Consider the following 20182-nt stretch of genomic DNA (forward strand, 5'->3'; position numbering starts at 1 on the left):
TTATCTTAACTCATCTGTGTTCCAGCAAACTCCCAAATTGCTGAGCACATTAAAAACAAACAAACAGACAAACAGACCACAAAAAAACACCTACATGCCAAGCAGAAACACTGGGTAAGTGTCTTTAAAAAAAAAGTCTTTAACAAGTACACTTTGGAAAAGGACAATGTTGGAGAGAGGTTCAGTACTGTGCACATAAACACAGAGCAGTCACGGCAGCACGGTGCCCGGACGTGTATGGAAGCGTGTGATGAACTTTTACTCAGCTGAATTATGTGGCGTGGCATTGCCACTCCACGGTACAGCTGGCTGCAGAGGGAATTAAATATTCTAGCCCGATTCTTAAGAGCTAGCAGAAGTGAAAGGGTTACTCAAAGTCAAGACTTAAATTCACAAATGTATTTGAACTGGCTTCAAGAAGACATAAAACATCAATACATCTGGAGAATAGAACTTGCAATCGACTGTTCTTTACCATCTGGTCTCAAGAACATTTTCTACTTGGAAGTTGCATAAGCAATGAAAAAACACACTAACAACTTCCTGTAGCATGCTTTTGGTCACTTATAATGACGCATTACAAAGTAAACAGTAAACCAGCTAAATATGAGCACTGTGCCTCACTCCAGATGATAACATATGTAACTACAGTCAGTGACAGAGAGTATCTTTATTTTAGGAAATTTGAGCTTAAAAAATATTCAAGAATAAATATGCTTCCTTTTAAGGTGTTTGTTTGAGTAATTTTGGATAGATTTTGTAACGTCACTACAAAACCATTTCTAATTTATTCTAAATTACTAAAAGAATAACAGAAAAGCTATACTGGGAAATGAAATGTCCCATATATATTTTTAATTACATAAACTTGACTCATTAAGCAATAAAATATGTTTTACGTTGTTTTTTTTAGTAGAAAACATTTACGTATCCCTGTTTTCTTAAAAGGAGTATGCTTATCTCACTTTTTTCTCTTATGATGCAGGGTCATCCTTGTGAATACTCAATGCTCCAGTTTCTCAGTAATACACTTTTACTTCTCTTGAAAGTTGGCCTCGCCCCTCACCACTCAGTCTAATGGCCACAGGCCGAGCTGCAGCCCACTCTCACTGTCATAGCTCACTGGTGGCCCTGCTTTTGTGAGCCATCTCCTTCCAGCCCTCCATTCTAGATGTATTTTCTAGTCTGCTTTGGGTTGGAAAATCAGATAAATGAGTGTTATAGAGACAATACTGCTTGAAAGCAGAGTTTGGTCAGAGACTCCGGGACACTCATTTGGATGTTCTAAGGTCTTTCTTGTTCTCCATTTACTTCTTTGTTCAGGGTTGTAATTCAGAAGTCAGAACTGCCAGAAATCAGACTTCAGGGTATTATTGTGTAACACAGAGTGAGACATTCATGCTCTTTTATTGCAAGGATTCTTATTTTCAAAGGGGCTGCCCAGAAACCCATTCCTGATTACTTTACTTATAGGTCTCCGATCCATTCCATTTCACTCCCTTGATTTCTGCAGGTAATGTACTAACATGATACGGTGAGAAGTAAAGAAATAGCACATTTTTTTTAGGATGAGGTAAGAATCTTGGTAATTGACTTTATCATAGGAACAGAAGCAAAAGCACATAGTCAAGATAAAAAATTTCTCTGCATTTCTAATTTTTCCCCTAGATTTTGAATATCGACTCTGGCATTACTGGACATTAGAAAAACATAAAACATTGTGCAGCTTTTTATATTAAGTGTTTAGAAAGTGACATCTTATCTTTTCTCCCTTCCCCCCAAAAGAGAAATCAGTATAATTCATAATCTGTGAAAGTTAGGATATGGATTGTGTTGAAATGTACTTTTCCCCTGCTTCTGTAAAGAAGGCTGCTAAGCAACCTAACAGTGTTATGATTTTTGGTAGAAGGGAGAAAGGAGAATCACGTTTGACCTATAGGAGGGGAAAAGAGCCTTTTAGTATAACTTTAAAATACACACATCTGATAAGCTATGGACAATTCTTGAAGTCAGTGCTCAAGAAACTTGTTAACACTTTGAAACCTCAGTCCAGGCTATATAAAATATTCTGCGTATCATACTTTCAGCTCTGATCAGTCGTCTCTTTCCGAACTGGGAAAGTTTTACAAAATTAATATCTTCACTTCCTTGAGTTATATTTTTATTTGTTTGATCTATTTGTTAATATTTGCAATGTGTTTATATGATGAAAACTACCATGTAAGAGTTAGGTCTACTAGTTATAGATTATTTTTGGATAAAGAGAGCTTGCAAGAAACTGTCAATTTTACAGTAGCCAAGGTTAGGCAGACGAAAGCAGTTCTGGCATAAACTGGTTTTTTACCAGTTTCCACAACAGCATCTGAGGACATGGTTAATGAGTTCTGAAATTCATTCACAACACTGCTAATCTTTCAGGAATCTTATAACCTTGTCTGACCTTTCCATAATCATGAGAGAAAAACCTTGATGAAATTAGAACCCGTCATCATGTCCTCCCTTCCTTTCTTTCAGTTACTCACTTCCTTTTTTCTTTTTTGGGATTGGAACAATCAAAAGCCTCCATGTTTTTAAATTCCATAGAAGACTAACGATTGAATAATTTTCTCACATCTCTCTTTGCACTTTCGCAGTCTGGTTGCATTGATTTGTGTCTCATAAGTAGACATTTCCTTTGTTGGTTACAAATCAATGCTACCGAACAAACCTGACAGCACATTCCTACCTCACCCTCTACCTTTGTAGTTTGGAAAACAAAGCCCAGTTTTCATTTAAAAATTAATTTCACTTGTTGATAATACACTAAAAGAGAAAGTCCCAGCATTACAAAAACAAATCCGTAGGAAAAGCAGCTCCTCCCAAGCTGGTGTCCGCTTTGTACACACACCGAAAGCGAAGAAGTGCCTAGTGGGAAAGCAGTGCTCGCCGGACATTCGCTCCTGCTGAGTTCTGTTAACCCAATTAAGGTCTTTGCCTTTATACAGCACGAGGCTGCCCAAAGCAACACACTGTAATGACACAGTCCGATATGATTTTGTGGCAGGACAAAAAAAGGCAAAAAAGGCAAAAAAGGCTGAATGTATTCTGCTTTCATTCAAATCTTCTAAGATGGGGCAAAAGGGAAGATTTTTTTTCTTAAGAGAAAAAGAGCACAAGCTTTCTTATGTGAATGTGAAAACTCAGCTTTGTAGACACCCTGGTGATTTCCCATAAGCAGATAAGCATGAAAAAAAGCACTAAAAAGTACTATCCTCAGTCTGAATGCACTGCCTACACTTAGCTACAGGTGGAAAGCAAGCAGGCACGGTTTGATTTACCTAGATTAAAAGAGCAATTTTCTCTCTTCTTTTTTTTTTCCCTTTGAAAAATAGCCAATCGATTCTGGCCTAGCTATTGCTGGCTGTACCAAGTCCATTTTCATATACCACTGATTAAATGGCATGTTCACGGCTGAAGGTGCTACGGCAGGAACACACAGAAGCTGTGAAGGAACAGGGACGGGAGACCAGAGGCCGCAGCTCCGGACAGCCACAGGCTTACACGAAGCTCGGCGCTCCATGGAGGGAAGCCACGAGCACGTCACCAGTGGGCTCTCGGTAGCACATTTTAGACTCAAACTGGCTGAAATATAATTCTCAGAGTTTGAAGCCTGGAATTCATTTGGCTTTTTAATTTTGACTGTAAGAATTAAAGAAAAAAATCAAAGTCCTTTGGTTTAAAAAATAAAATGAGAACGGGGGAAATACAATGTTCTAAATTGCAATGACATCCAAAATGAAGATGGGAACCAGCCTATTTGAGTGTGAGAAAGTTAAATTTTCATAAGTTGCAGAGTTAGACTCATCTACCAAAAGGGGATCTAGTTGTTTAGAGACCTTGGCTGCTGCAATTGCATGAAAAAAAAAAAAAAAACCCAAAACAACAACAACAACAAAAACAAACAAGAAACAAAGAAAGAATACAGGACTTTTATACAGGGTGAGGTATGTCTGGAGTCATCAGGCAGGCAGTCCTCAGGAAAGTGAGATCTCTAGTAGTTCTGGGAAACGAGCCTCTGGGTTGTTATGAAAAAGTACAACATTAACTAAAGCCTACGTGGCTGGAAAGAGAGCCTTGGGAGGAACCTGCTCAGGCCACTCAGACCCAACATCCATGACATTTCTTCAGAAAAAGGCCAAGGCCACATGACAGGTGAGGCTGCGGTTCAAGGATCTGAGGATCTGAGGACCTGGGATCTGAGGAACTGGGTCTGGAAATCAGTGAAATCCATTTTTAAAGAGTAATCCTAATTTTTTTTTTCCCTTCGCCTACTGCTTCCTCTCTCCCCCCTTTCCCTCTCCCATTATTGTTTACTTAATTAGAATCCTGGCCTTAATGGGGACGGAACTGTATCCAGAGGTACTATTAAGATAAGAAATTTCAGGAAGAAAGATTTAATGAGGGGTTTAGGAGTTTTTGGAAGACGAATAGAAAATTATTGCAAGAGAAATGAGGGAAAAACTAAGAAGTTAAAAACCAGAATCAGCACGATGGCTGTAGACTAGTTTCTGAGACACAGATGGTCTGCATTCTCCAGAGCAAAAACAAACAGGAAGTAACAGGGCCAGAGCCCCCTCTCCCTCCACCGCGTGTAAATTGGAAAAAACTGAAATGTGTTTAGATCAAAAAGTTTTCCTTCAAACACTGGAAAGTGACCCAAGTAAAAGAAATAAGAGAGAGCTAATCTAGCAGGTAAAATGCCAACGGGTCACCCCATTTTGCGGGTGGCAGAGAACTTAGGGATTAAACACACACCGTTTGGAGAAAAGTCAGGCTCTTCAGCTAACCAACTGTAAATGTAGCAGACAGGTGTCAAATTTGAAGTCTGGAAGAGAGGAAGAACTTCATTTTGGGCAGTCCATTTTCTGGGGGAGGAGTAGAGGGCTGCTAGGCCAATGACTCCTCTTGGGGTGCAGAGGGAGATAGGTGGCTTAGAGGTGGCAGGGGAGAGAATACATTAGGGAGTCATCTGGGGGCATGCCGAAGTCAGTCAGGATTTCAGTATGGATGACAACAAGCTCTCAGTTTTGATGCATAAAAATGTCACCGGAATTGATGGCTACATACAGGGTTAAAAACACTAAATGCTCTTCCGGTCCCAAATTTGAATGCCAAAGTACTGCCTAGAGCAGCAAGCATGTAAATGCCAAACACCAAAACCCCACAAAATGGGGGTTCGGGGCCAGAGAGGAGGTGTGCGAATGCACTGGTTGCCTCCTTTCCCACACCCCTCAACAGCCCAGAGCTTGGGCAGGGTAATCACCAGTAAAGACTTACAAGCCACCCCACAGAGATAAGCTACCCCAGGCCCCCATGTGACTCCGGGGAGCAATGAGGACAGTTTTCATGTTCCAAAACCAATTGGACAGTAAGGAGTGTCTGCAAGAATAAAAAGGGGTGGGAGTGGAGGATGGAAATAAAAGCAAAAAAAAAAAAAAAAAAAAGTGTCCTTGTTGAAAGTTTTAAATTACAGGCTCAGTAAAAAACTGGCATTCCACCACATCCGGTCTAGTTACCAAATGGAAAAATAGGGTCATTAACATGTTTATTTGAATTACATTAGTCCTTCTCTTTCATATTTAATTTATTCTGTTAGGAAAAAAACACAGCACTCTGCATGCTGGTGAAAGGCAGGAGTGTAATAGATCAGGGAGCTGAAATGCAATGATCTTTACCCATTATCCCCCCTGCTAAGGCTTTTCAGAATTCACTAGGATCATTCAGGGATTCTATCCCATCAGAAAGAAGGGAAGGGTACAGAAAGATATAAGGCACATACACCACTGAGTTTTATTAAAATAATACTGAAGCTCATTTAAATTAATGTGTGGGAGTGGGGCTTTAATGTGGAAAGGAAATTCAGGAAAAAGAGAAGAGGCTGGGGTAAACGACCTCCTCTCTGGATGTCCTTGTATGTCCACACACATAGTGAACACTCTCCACTGTCCACGTGACGTGGATGTCATAGAAGACAGGGAAATCTGTATATTACTGGAATTCTGGCCACCAAAAGGCCAAATCTTCAGGGTGATCTCGTGAGCTTTGCTGTTGTCCAAAATAATTCAGATCAACTTCAGTATAAGTGAATATAACTACATTTAGGGAAAAATGAAAGCATATTTTCAGGATGGTGTCTGGGGAAGACCTGGCCTTCACCGTGGTGCTAACGTGGAAAGGACATAGGTTAGTGTGTGAGACCAGTTCTCCCTCCATCCTCTGCTAGCTAGTGTTGTATGCATCACTGAATTTGACCAGTTTTCCTCATTCATAAAATGGGAATATGGAGAGTTACCATAGGGTTGTTAGGATGAAGCGAGATACCTATATAAAAGTATTCTCAAAAGAACTGTGGAAATGTCATTCTTATTTCCTGGAGACCATGGGGCCAAGTACAGGCCAGACAATGTGCCAACAAACATCCTTAGAAACTGGACTGGAAACAAAGCAGGAAATGCTCTGACCAAGCTGAGGAGGACAGAGCTCTCTGATTCAGTGCTGCCTGCTGTGCGCAGGGGTTTCTCACCAGGATGCTGACCTTGGGTTCACAGATTGCCTCCTCAGTAGGTTGCCACCCACTCATAATGAGTCATACAAAGTTCAAATCTTACTTTGTGCTAGCAATGCTAATGGAGAGGTAAGCAGTTTTAGGCTCTTTAGTCTTAGATTTCTGCTGGCATTGTCAAAATGGTAGCCCCCGCCTCTTGTAGCAATGCAGACCAGCCCACCCAACCTAGACTTGGTTCTGGGCCCACTAGCGCTCCCTGTCCAAGTTCCGGCTCCAGGGGAACCAATGGGCTAGGGAAGCATTGCCTGGTACCTCCTTCTTCAGGACCCTCAGAGTGAGTAAACTCTACCTTTTCCTTAAGGCTCACCTTGCTACAGACAGAATCACGTATTCGGTTATATTTTTTCCTCTTTGGCCCTGTTGTTGAACACTTTGCCGGCTGCCCCCACCCTGAACCTGGGCTCAAATACAATCGCATTCACATTAAGATCGTTCTGGGTTGAGCCCAGAACATACTTAGGATGCAATTTTGACGAAGGAAGGGGGGAGTTAAATCACAACAACTCTAGCACAACGTAATGGCAACCCCTGTATAGGACACTGTTTGTGGATGAAGTACCTCATAAAATAAATATATACAAGAGAAAGCTCGACCTCAGTTAAAATAACCATGATATAAGATGAAGATTTCCATTTAGAATGATCAAATCCTGAAAGGAATATGGTAAATGTCTATAAAGGAATGAAAGCCCAGAGTAAAGTGAATATGGGTTTATCTATCAAATTCTAGTATATGCGGATTAGAAGTCATCTTACTACTCCTTAAAAGAAACAATTTAAGACAAAGTAAAAAACTACTTTACATGGTAGGTAGTAAACTTGTAAAATTCATTAAAGGTTGATGACAGAAATAGTATCACAAAGGCTTAGCTAAATTTGTGGATAATACATCTATAGTGGTTTATTCAGGGAAACTAGGATGTCTGGAGGAAAGTAACTCTAATTCCTGAAATTAGCAACAAGGACGACTGTGTCTTACATAACAATTTCCTGGTCCTGTGACCAGAGGTGAATGCGGAGCTGATGGGTCCTAGGCCTGACCCAGTGGTGCTTTTCTCACAACCACATGATCATAAGAAAGTAGGGGCCAGCTGTAGTGCTGACATTAGACACACGGGCCAGAAGTGCCACAAATTCTTGAACCTACAGCCACACATGTCACACTGCCTAAGTCATCTCATGCTGTTCTTTCTCGGCAGTGACTGCCTGCATGTTACAGATGAGAGAACTCAGGATCGGAAAAGTTCAGAGAGGAAAGGTAACTTAATAGCACTCACACAGCTGGTGAGTGGCAGACCTTGGATTTGAACTCAGGGCTGTGGGCTTCCAAAGCTACTCCCATACTGCTGCTGTTTTCTGCCCAGCCACCTGATACATGAACAGTTGAAGATGACCAGTGTAACCTGCTAAAGCTACGTGAAGTCTTGTTCTTCGTTTCCCTCAGTATCTAAATTGTGTGTGCAGTAGCTCCTTGCTATGAAACCATGTGAACATCTATGGCTCTACATTAAGATGTGTCCAGCTTTCATTAAGAGGAAACAAAAGCAAGCAGATTATGAGAAGGTGAAGACATATGGTTAGCAATGCATGAAACTATAGAGTACTTCAGACTACAATGTAATTGTTTCTTCTCTATCAGTTTGTCTAAAGATTCATTCTTAGTGCTCCTAATATAAGCTGATATATTTCAACAAAATTAACATCTAAGAAGTACAGGAACATCATGGACTCTAGCAACCTGGCTGCCTGACTCGTGATAATGTTGTCTGGATTATAAAATGGAAGATGAGCTGTACCTAGGTAGTGAGAAGAAATATGGTGAAGAGGAGAAGAGAAATTAAAAAAAAATCCAGAGTTTACTTTCCCAGACGCTGGATGGTTTCCTCCTTATTTTGTAGGGTTTAAATTTAGTTGCAGGAGACTCTGGGATACAGGAGTGTTGCTGACATAAAGGCTGTGGCAACAGATGTTAGGGGCTTTCAGTCCCTCATAACAAAAACAAAAAACCTTTCAAAATTATTTGTGCCTTTGAATATGTTGGTAAATACTTGTATCTTTATTTCTGTCCTTGTAACATGATGCCACTCATTTTTATATATTCAGGATTATTGTTTTTGTTTACAAGTGAATGTAATACCATTTATGCATATTATTAAAAATTCAGGTAAAAGTAAAGTCATCTATAGTCTTTTTTTCCCAGGATTTCCCCTCCTTTCCTTCTTTACATTTCTGTTCCCTTTTCTGTGTTCCAGGATTTTAACCACAGATGAAATGGGTTTTTGTAACACTGATCGGCAACTCACTGCTTTGACAAATACTCAAATACCTTGGAGAGGGACTACCCAATAGTGAGTATCACTGGCCAATTAAACAAAAAAAAAATCATTTAGAAAGGATTGAAATAATTCTCTGAGCAGAAATTATTTTACTATTTAAGAACACTTCCTACCTAAAGACTTATTTTCCCTCAATGATAATTTGACAATCTCACTGCAAATAAGGCCTGAACCTGGCAAAGCTATGTCATGATGTCATTGCTTAACTGAACTAAAGGGACTGATATGCTCAAAGAAGAAAGAGGAAAATGTCAGGGGTTATTGTCTGAACCCAGAGAAAAACTTCTCAACAAAGACGTTATATGCATTAAAAAAAAAAAAGACTCGCAACATCATCTATTGACTGGACTTTCCTTCCATGCAGCAATCTTAAATATAATACTTAATTTTTATAGCATCATCCTGGTAAAAAAATGCCAGTGAAGACCAGTCAGCTCAGCCCCTTGGATTTAATCTTGCCAGAGCTCGGTTGCTGAGGCTGATCTCTGTTTGGCTCATGCCCTTTGCCTTGGGCAAAGGGGAGCGGATAGTGGACAGAACATTAGAGTGATGACCAGCAGCTCTGAGTTCTGGTTTTGGCTCTTGATACTAATTGGATGTGTTGAGTTGGACAAAATGACTTAACAGTCTAGGCCTAAATGCCTTCATCTGTATAGTAAAGGACTCCTTTCAAATCTAAAGTTCCAATTTTGTCCTGGCCGGTATATCTCAGTGGATTGAGCGTGGGCTGCAAACCAAAAGGTTGCTGGTTCAATTCCCAGTCAGGGCACATGCCTGGGTTGTGAGCCAGGCTCCCAGTGGGGGCCACGTGAGAGGCAACCACATATTGATGTTTCTCTCCCTCCCTTCCTCTCTCTCTAAAAATCAATAAATAAAATCCTCAAAAAGATAAAGTTCCAATTTTGTGAGTCTTGTCTGGCTGGCTTTCTTGGTTTGAGAATAGGTTTAGTGAGGTTTTAACATCACAGATTCAGTTCCCATACAAAATAGGATGGCCCCGTAGAGTGGTTCACACATACTACTTGCTCAATAAATATTTGGTCAATGGATAAATGTTTTTGGTAGAGAGAAAAACTATTTCATAGTCAAAGACTCTAATTTAGGTTAAAATGGAAAGCTGCCAAGAGAGATCATAGGGCTTAGTACCAATACATCTGAGCCCCTGGGCAAAATAATTCAAAGCTAATGGGAGCCAACGGTATTGCTACAGCTTGTTGTGGTATAAGAACAAGGTTACCATTTGTTACCCCTCAAATCAGCCGAGGGTGTGCTTCCCAGGAGATATTAATCCAAAGAGAATTCCCTGAATTTAAAATTACACAAATAGTTCAGCAAATCCTCATAACAATAGAAAATTACAGGTATTTTTCTTCCTGTTTTCACATGGGAAAAGGGAAGCCTGCCTCTGCTGCAGACCACCCCAGTTCCTTGGTAACAGGAAACAAACTGACCCGTATGAAAGCTTGAGCCCCTACCTCTTTGGCAAATATTTGAGCCTTGACTTTGACCATGTGTAGGACACTCAGTGATTAGGAGGGAATCACATGCCAGAATTTCACTTCAGCTAATGAGATTCATGTCATAAAAGAGTATGTAAAAATATAAATTAAGTCAGGCAACAATATCAACCACCTGATCAATGGTCAGCTATACCATCTTTTGAATTCCTTAGCAGTACTTTAAAAACTAACTAGAAGAGGGATTAGAACCCAGAAGATAGGGGGTCAAACATTAGAACAAGTAACCTCAGGTCAGAACTGTTCTCTGACACCTTCAGTTCGCTTCTGACATCTAGGGTTGTGTTTCATATCCCTTTGCTTTGGTTCCATGAGCGTGCCGTGTTCCTCTTTTCCTCTCCTCCTCCAACCTGGCCACGTACTTATGCGGTGCTGCCACGCACACAGCCACGGAGTGCCAATAGAGCCCCTCCTATGGCCCATGGGACCGGCCTCCTGAGTCTCACATCTCTTGGTCAGCAGTAACAAGGAAACACTGGTTTTATTTTAGTAGCTCCGTTGTAGTTCCATGGCAGCTGTCTTTACTGTACACAAGCAGTCCCTCTTTTCAGGGGATTATAACTCAACCATCAAAATACCAAAATATGCTCTGGTTTGAAACTTGGTGTACAGAGTCCAAAGCTCCAGAATGACTGTGGTTTGCTTTCAAATTTAAGAAAATATTGAGTTTTGTAGATTATTTATTTACTGTTTTCAAATATGTTTGAAGAGTCCTTTGAACTTTCCATAGGAAAATGTATTAAAAAAGACACACTATTTTAGTACCTTTAGTAATTCATTCTGAATTTCAGCACACCACTGAAAGTACCAAATGGTGGGGGGAAAAGTTTATTTATTTTATTTTTTTACTAAATACAGATGTTTTGACCACTCGGGTCCTCATCAGTGTTCAAAATATTGGTGTGTTCTAGCATAATAAAATAAAGGTGTTACCCTCTTTGTTTTGTTTCTTTCAGTGATGTGCAAAATGAATTAATGAGTTCTTGGTTTCAGCCCTTGTATAACTCAAAAACTTGTTTCAACTTAAATAAATTAAGTAATTAGTTCATAGTATGGCCTAATCACCTTTGGTATTTTGAAACAAACAAAAACACAAAAATGGCTATTGCACATTTGCACTTAATTACTTCCATATAAAACACCCATGTGGATTTATTTACAGGTGACATAAATTTCAGCTCTAAGTTTTGTTTGCGATAGAACACCTGGACTATGTTATTGTGTAAATTCTGTACTCTTCCCAATACTTTCCTCAAGAACGAATCTATGAAACCACATTGTTGCTCTCTTGATTGTCAACAGAAATGACTTTATTTTAAAAATTCTAGAGAATAAGTTACTTCCTACAGAGTCTCAAAGGATGTTAGTAAAATAATAGTATCATTTCTAGAATTTCTACAATATTCAATTTTTACAGTTGGAGTCTGAGCTGTTCTTGTTTGCACACATGTCCACTGGAGACTGCTCTTGGTGATCAGGGAAGCCTCACAGAAATCCTTCCAGGTGAATACACCCAAGAGAACAAAAAATCTTGCTATGTCTCTTATGTGAAGGGGAAAAAAGACACTTAAACAACGGTGTAATTATGAGTGCTAGCCTTAAAGGAACTTTCTTGGCTTGAATTCCTTCCACCCTCCCCCTCAGATACTTAATAATCAAAGCATATGCCAAGAAACTAATGATGCAAACCAGAGTATTGCACATGAACTTGGAGCTCTTTCCCACTGTGTAGTGACCAAGACTGGACCCAGAAAGTCAATAATTGAAAATGGACGATAGAACACGATGTACAGCAAGGTGCCAATCCCCTGGAGAGATTCACAGACCCGTTTCCTAGCCTTCATAAATGGGTATAAAGAGCCCCAGTATAGGTCCTGACGCTTCTTGGCAAAGCTGACAACCAGCTGTAAAAGGAAGAAGGATCAAACCTTCATTAGTAAGCATCCAGGTCATTTGCTTGGCATGAACCCACTGCCGCGTCAGCTGCACACCTCACTGTTCTCTATGTGATATCTGATATTGCCATGCATTTGTAATACCTTTTGAGTTCTGATACAGAAACCTAAGCGCAAATAAAAATTTCCCAGTGTTCTCACAGCTTTCTGGATATCACCTAATATAGAACTCAGACCAGTTTTTCTTTGGATGTTTGACCTGGTTTAGCTTTCTGACTCATGCAAACCTATCTGATGCAGGGCTGCAACCCTTTTTGTGAGGCCACTCATTCACTTAGTGATGTCTTACGCATAGTAGGAGCTCAATAAACATTTGGTTTCATGAATGGAATTAAACTTATTGTGAGGGAAAAGGGAGTACATAATAGAATTCTAAATGAACTTGAAGGAGGACTAATAGATCTTGAACACACACACTAAAAAAAAAGTGGTAAAAAACAGTTGGGTTTTGATACAGCTTCTCAAGGGAAGTAGTAGAAGTTTCATTACTCAGGGCATTTTAAACTAGAACAGACAAAACACTAGTGGGGTATGTTGAAATAAAATATGCGTAGTCCGTCTGTGAATTAGTGTTTACTTTCAATATAATTATAAGTGAAGCAACACTGTAATGGGAATTTTTCATACACACGAAAGCTATGGCTACTATGTTTCCACATCGACCATATGTTGCACATATTGGTTGGTGTGGATATGTATCCTTACTGCCCTCTAGTGGATGAAATGTAGGACCTACCTGATCCGACAGACCTAACTAACAAGCTAGTATGGCTTGGGGGTATATCAATCCTTAATCATTTAGGGTAGAAAGAAAATAGCTGTGTTGATGCATTTTCCATCAAATTATAAAATTGAAGGGCATTAAAAACAACAGAGTCAAACTCTGTAATTAAGACTGCCATTTAATGTTTGTTCGCACACGGTATTCATTTCTGTGTATCCCTGCCAAAGATCCATTGTGTAATGTTGTCCTCACATGACATTAAAAACACCAGTTCCCTGGAAAATGTAAAAAAGAAACTGTACTGCCTTAAAATACATGGAGTTTACTTTTGGAAACAGAAAATTAATACAGACATAGTAAGATAATTTGGAACACAAATAATGGCTAGAAGAAACTCGATAATCAGGATTGCTCCTTAAATCTGAGCAAGCGTGTTAGCAGCCGAGGGTGTGCTGGCTGGTACTCAAAAGAGGGCAGGCAAAATGGGCTACGGAACAGGGAAGCTGGTTTGAAAGGGACTGACTAAATACACCCTTACCTAAGTAGTAAGGCAGAAACATAATTTTCAACACATATTTGGTGCTGTGGGTATATCTTTCAGACTCTCATATTCAGGCTGCTTTTTAAGTGGAGAATCCAGATGCTCTCCTCACTAAAGGAAAATAGGGATCTTTATAGTTGTTTAGCATTTTGTCATTAAGACACAGGACAAATCTGAAGACAGTTCTCTTTGTATAATGCCACCTTAAAGGATTTAGACTTTAATCACTAAATTTTAGTCCCAAATTTAGCATGTAAGATAATCCTCCTAACATACCGAGAGGAAACAACCATTCAGTCTGAGTTGCAAAAACAAGTGATATACCAGGTAGAATAAATGAAATTGGAATGAAGAGAAATATATCCTATGCATGCTGAGTGTTGCAGTGCAATGGCCACTGGTACAGATTCGGGGAAAGAAATGAAGTAACTCTTTGAATATCATAAATTATCAGAAACTACATGTACATTTGAGGGGAGGGGTATTTGGATGGGCATGAAACTGTATTGTTCCCTTTGCATGGGTGACAGTGTCTGCAGTACACTGTCTGGTAAAGGAGTGATGGTTTAACAATTAAAGGTAGATTCCAGAGGATGTCTTGTCAACTTAAAAAAAAAAAGGCAACAGATCTACCTAGGTAAAAGTGCAAAACAACATGAAATCTCTCATTATCTGAGTGACCTAGAAGAAAATCTGACCCTATAAGTAACCTGGAAGCTTGGTTTCCATTTCAACCAGATTTACTGCACAGCAATTAGTACCTTTATAGACAGAAGACTGGGAGACCCAGGAGAGCTGGGGGTAAGCAGTATGGGACACAGGGAAGAAGTCGAGCCAATTTCCTACTTAGCACCACGGACAGAGCTGTTAGCACAAAGAGACATCTTTGAGGTTATCCCCGGAGTTATGAGGAACACAAAGAAACCAGTGCTGCATTTTAAAGGTGCTTCCCATCTCCAGTGCGACTGGTCTGTGGAATCACGTTGGAATTGTGTCCACTGTTTCCCCCACAGTGCAGCCACTAGAGCCGAACAGGACTGGCTCCTGATAAAAAGGTGTCTTGCCCACCTGTTCACATGGAAGAAGGAAAGGCTGATACAGGAGAATGATGTCTCCTTTGACCTTTCTCTGCTACTTTCTGGTTTTTGAAAAATCATAGTCCTCTGAGGAATAATACTCAGGTTTTCCCATGACAAGATGAGTGCACATGTATTTCAGTCTCAGGCTCTTTAGGGAGTGAAGATTGCTATGGGGCAGGACTAGGGGAAGAGAACAGACAAATTTAAAAGGAAGTCAAGAACCTCTATTCCATCTCCTGGCACGGCAGATCACAAACGAGACCCTCTTTCCCCCCCTGGTTCTAGTCTCTATAGGGTAAAGGCACTGTTCAATTCTGTTACTGATAACAGAATCCCTTTTGCACCTGAGCAGTGAGTGGGTCTCCTTTTATACCCTGCTGAAGCTTGATACAGAAGACCTAGTTTTATGGCAGAAAGAATCCTGGCACAAATTATCTGGGACTCAGTCTTACTGTCACTTGCTGAAAATTTGGAGTCAAATCTTTTCCTATTTGTTAACAAGAAACTTATCATTTCCAAAAGAACCTGGTTGTAGGGCACTTTTCGGGGGCAGTTATAATAATTTATTAGGGTGTTCTTTGTATCTTTTGTTTCTTAGACCTTTATGCCCACAAGGGAGTTTAGGGAGGCTATAATGGGAGCTGGAACCTAAAATTTCTGCTGGCTCACTACATGTGTTCAGCAAATGATGAAGTCCTCACTCTAAACCCCAGCAAGACAAGATAAGCTCTGTTTGCCCAGCAGCCTTTCAGAGGCATTAAGGGTAAGAGAGAAGGTAAGTAATTCACTATGCGTCCCCATTTCTATAATGGGGAAGGACATCTTGATACATTTACAATACTCCTCCGGGGATATTTCATCAGTTATACCTAAACTCTAATGGACAATAATTGATTTGAACTTTCCACTTAGCAAAGAGCTGTAAACAGCTTCACTGCAGACAGCAGCAATGAGCCGACGTTTAGTAAAGTGGAGAGAGATTCAGAAAACTTTTGTACTGGGTCAGGCCGTAGCCTAACAGCTTTTGTATCCAGGGAAGAAACAGTTTGTCCTCCTGATTTTAATAGCTGGGCTAATCGAGTTCCAAGCCTGCAGTAGGTATAGGTTATCTTTTGAAGGCGTTCCATCTTAACCCCTCACGATTATGATGGGTTTATAACCCAGCCATAAAAATGCACTCTAGATTTAGACACACATCAGGACACACTCAAAACCTAACTTTCAGAATGCTAATTTCCTGATGAGGGGAAAAATAAGACATTAGAGTCATTTAAGACTATAGCTGTCATTTTTAAAATAAAATTCTCTGTGGTTGGGAACCTCTCAGGGAAAACATTCCCTCTCCTTCAGTGTCCCTCATCTGGTCGATATCCCTTGGCCTCCCCCAGCCCCCACCTCACTGAGTTTATGGCCATATCCCTGTTTGATCTCTCACAGAATGACCCCAAAGAGTAGTCTTATGCATGGGCTGAGCAGGAGGGAATCTCTGTACATAGCTCCTTCTGGAATGGGGAAGGAGATGAAATTTGGAGGACTTCTTATTCGATTTAAATCAGGCACAACAGTAGGGTCACAAATAAAGAAAAATGGGGACTAATTACATTTTGTGTAGACCACTGCGTCCTTTGCACATGCTATTGCTTTCCTACCTTGTCCCGGGATTTCTCACACTGGGATTCACAGCACACCTGGCAGCCGTTCTAAGATGACAAAGGGCAGAGCCCCTTTGGTTTGTTGCTACCTCTTCCCTGGTGCCAAAGATCTGCAAACCTGGTGGCGGTGAAGTAGGACCTTATATAATCACCAGTGAGAGCTCTGTGAAAGCCACTTTAGCCTGACGTGTGAGGAACACACAGCAAGAAGGTACATTTTGTGACTCTATCACTACCTGTCATTACTCAGCTTGTGTGAGTTTGACACTGCTTATGAATTTTCTGGTAATTTAGCTGATGAGATTGTAAGAGCAAAGACATTTCACTGTCAGGAAATAGATTTATCCTCCACCCCCAATTGTGGCTCCCTTTCTAGAAATCTACAGGGAAAACAGGACACAATCAGGCATTTTATAAGATGTTGCCCAGATTCTGAAATGAATTGAAATCAAACTAAACATAACTTGCTCCACTTGGCCTGGAAAACAATACTGCAGATTCCCGACACCAAGCCTAGTTTTGGTTTTGATTCTACCACTGATTGGATAGATAACACTATGTCAGGTACTTAACTTCACGGAACTTCAGCTTCCCCATTTCCCGTTTGAGGAGAATGGTACCTGCACCTTTATATTCATTCGTAGTTATATTCACTTCTATTCATTTACCGATGAGATGAATGGAATGATATGATAAGCTACTGGGCAAAAAATGTTATATATATTTTTAAAGCATGTCACCTTTAGAGTGGCATGACCAATGACAGACAGGAGTCGAAGTTCACCGCATTTTATCCCCTCTTGGGTAGAATGCAACATGCAAATGGCACTTCCTACTAATTGGCTGCAAGGGCCAAGCTCTACCCACATTCTTCTCTAGGCAAATCGGGCTCTTCCATGACCAAAGGGCAACACTTGAATATTTGCTATCTGAATCAAGTTTTATATCCTTGAATTTGGTTTTATCAATGTTTAATATTCACCTTGCTTTCAGCTGAGTCACCAAAGCCCTCTTTCAGTGACGAGCTCCCACAGACTACTCTTTAACCACAGCATTTCATATAATGATAGCCAGTGACTTCAAGTTACTTTCTCAGTGATCAGCCGTTTAACCATTGCTAGTCTGTGAGGTGTTTATAATCCAGACTCTTACTGTATCAGGTTCAGCTTTCATAAATTTCACTCAGCTTAAAATGTGCTTTCAAAATAAAATGATGACAAAAGTTAACAAAAAAGTACATAACTTAAATTCACCCCATGTTTTATATCAACCTTGGGATTCAAAGTTCCATAATTAATGGAAATGGGAAAAGCTTAGAGAGGGTTCAGGGCAAAGGTCAAAGAACTTTCCCTCCTTCTGGCCCCAAATATTTTAAGAGGTGATTTGATAATGGTTCTCAGTAAGATGATGTGTTAATAGATGTTCTTTATCTATAATTCAGATTAAACATTTAAAAAGGGGGCTTAAGAAGATCAGGGATTTACTTTACTTATAAAATTCTGACACATTTCAGGAGATGTTAAATCCTCATATGAAATACTGTGATGTCCCATTATAAGTTTTATAAAATACATTTTGTCTCCTTTTGTCTGTGACAATTTAGGTAAAGTATTGCTAGAAGGCAGAGCAGATGAACCAAATGTGTTTTAGACCTTGGCTTTTTATGAAAGTTAAAAATGAGTTGTACAGCTTATCAGGAAATACTCATTCACACAAAGCATCTCTAGGATACAGCGACTTAACCACCCTACATGCAGAGATGGCTCCTGCCACAGGGTGCCGATTTTGTATGAGCTGTTCAAGCCCATTATTGATCAGCCCTTACACATTCCTGACAGGGGTCAAGGAAGCAAATCTAACACCTATACAAAATCAAGTATTTTCTTGTTTGCCTTTAAAAATGACATTTGCTCATTTTTTTCTTTATAGTATTTAGCTATATGCAGCCACATTATCCCTGTCATATAGGAACTTTAATTCAGGGACACATTTTTTAAAGCAATGTATTATTCAGCGACCTTAGGTAAGCATGCAATTTAGGAGTGGAAAAGATGCACACGGAGACAAGTAATCACAGATACAAAGCCTGGTGAATTTCTGTGCCATGCACTTCACACCCCAACTCATCTAGCAGGGAAACCAGAGAAGGGGCAGAACCATTTCTATTATGATAATTCACAAAGGGAGGCCATATAGATACGCATGCAAAATGTTTCCCCACCTCTCCATTTACATGCCAGGTTTTCAACTCTGCGACACTGAGTCCCTTCATTTAGCCAATTAGTCTTTCCAGCTTCATGTAATGCACGCCAAGAAGAAGGAGAAATAGAAGTGCTGACGTTCACTGCTTTGAAAGTTGCTATTCTAATGCCAAAGCTGCCTCTTGAGCAATTTCCAGAATGTATTAATATGGGAGCAAAGCTCTATTCCTAAAGACATGGATCACATTATGCAGGGGAGTCCCTTCAACATGTCACACTTGCACCGAGTCTTCTCTATCCCTCACGAGGCCTTAACGGTTGTAGTTAGCATGGGCTCCACTTTATGGTCCTTACTCAGGCAAAACCTAGGAAGTCTTCCTGAAGAAAAGGGGCCAGTTTAGAAATATGTAGCAACAAAGCATGGCATGTTTTCTGGACTATAGCACTGGCCAAGTCTTTGAGTGGCTGGACTGCAGAAAGCCAGTCAAGGTCCAAAGCAAACCCATCTTTCAGCTCAAGTTAGAACAAAGGATTCTTCAGTTTCAGTGTTTTTGTTTTAAACCAACTAAGTCTAGAAACAATTTAATTATTTTAATCTGACATGCGATCCCTATAATGTTCCATCAATATTAAGGACCAAAGTGAAAGGAGTTGATACATAAAAAAATATAAATATGCGTCTACACTTGAAAAACTGTGTTGCTGTGTGCCTCTCAGTGCCCATGTACACGTGATTCTGATACTGAGCAGGCAGAAAAGTTACTCTGAAACGCTCAAAACCATTCACTCCCCTTCTTCTGTTGATCATCCCAGCCACAGCTCAAACAGTGACAGAGATTTTATACCCCCCTCTCCTTTACTCTCATCGGTGGATTTGAACAAGTCAGTTTGTGTCAACCTGGCTGGCTTACTAGAAATCCAGCCTTTCTTTGCTTAACTCATGATACTTGCAAGAGGTGGTGAGGCAAGTCCTTCACTGAGGCAGCACAGCACAGTGGAAGGACCACTTGACCATAACCAAAGACCCCTGTGTCTAAGTCCTGGCTCTTCTACGAGTCATTCCTGCTTTCTTGGACCACTTCTCTCTTCTTGGCCTCCTTTTTCCTGTACACAGAATTTGGTTAGTAGCTGAGATGATCCTGCAAGGTTCCTTCAAGTTTGTTGTTACTGTTTCTGTAAAAATCTTCTCAAAATGTCTTCTTTCTTTGTCTCTGGTTTCTGTAGTTTAAAATCTTGGCTCAATCCTACCCCTTCAATTATTCTTTCAACATTCCTTTACTATCTGTCCCCGAAAAGGCACCATGTTAAGGCTCATTTGAAGGGTAGATGTATGTACTCATGTACCTTTTTCTATAGCCCACCTCTCTTAGTTATGGCTAATTACATTAACTCAGTTAACACTTCCTCTTTAGAATATCTCTGATTAGATGTTCTGCTAGCACCACAAATTTTGTATTAGAGCAATGTCTTTTTCATTTAAAATCCTTGTGCTATCCAAATTCTTATAATGATCTTAACTCGAAGAAACATTTTTTAATATTATCCTCGGCCAGCTCCTGCTTACACTGTTCCT

The 20182-nt window shown here is 40.1% G+C and overlaps 1 protein-coding gene across 13 annotated transcripts in view; it reads right to left on the minus strand.

Annotated features, from left to right (window-relative positions):
- ZBTB20 (zinc finger and BTB domain containing 20) overlaps nt 1-20182 on the minus strand; it is a 708962-nt gene that overhangs the window by 96685 nt on the left and 592095 nt on the right. For 2 of the 13 annotated variants that reach the window (XM_036017297.1, XM_036017290.1), the window contains exon 1: nt 4795-9719. The exons of 10 other annotated variants lie outside the window; for them this stretch is intronic. The gene's annotated coding sequence lies outside the window, so the exon portion shown is untranslated. Of the gene's footprint in view, nt 1-4794; nt 9720-16405; nt 16527-20182 lie in introns of those variants that run through there. One more of the 13 variants, XM_036017293.1, reaches the window with a different exon arrangement.

This window comes from Phyllostomus discolor, chromosome 2 (genome assembly GCF_004126475.2).
Source record: "Phyllostomus discolor isolate MPI-MPIP mPhyDis1 chromosome 2, mPhyDis1.pri.v3, whole genome shotgun sequence".
In the NCBI taxonomy this organism is placed as follows: domain Eukaryota; kingdom Metazoa; phylum Chordata; class Mammalia; order Chiroptera; family Phyllostomidae; genus Phyllostomus; species Phyllostomus discolor.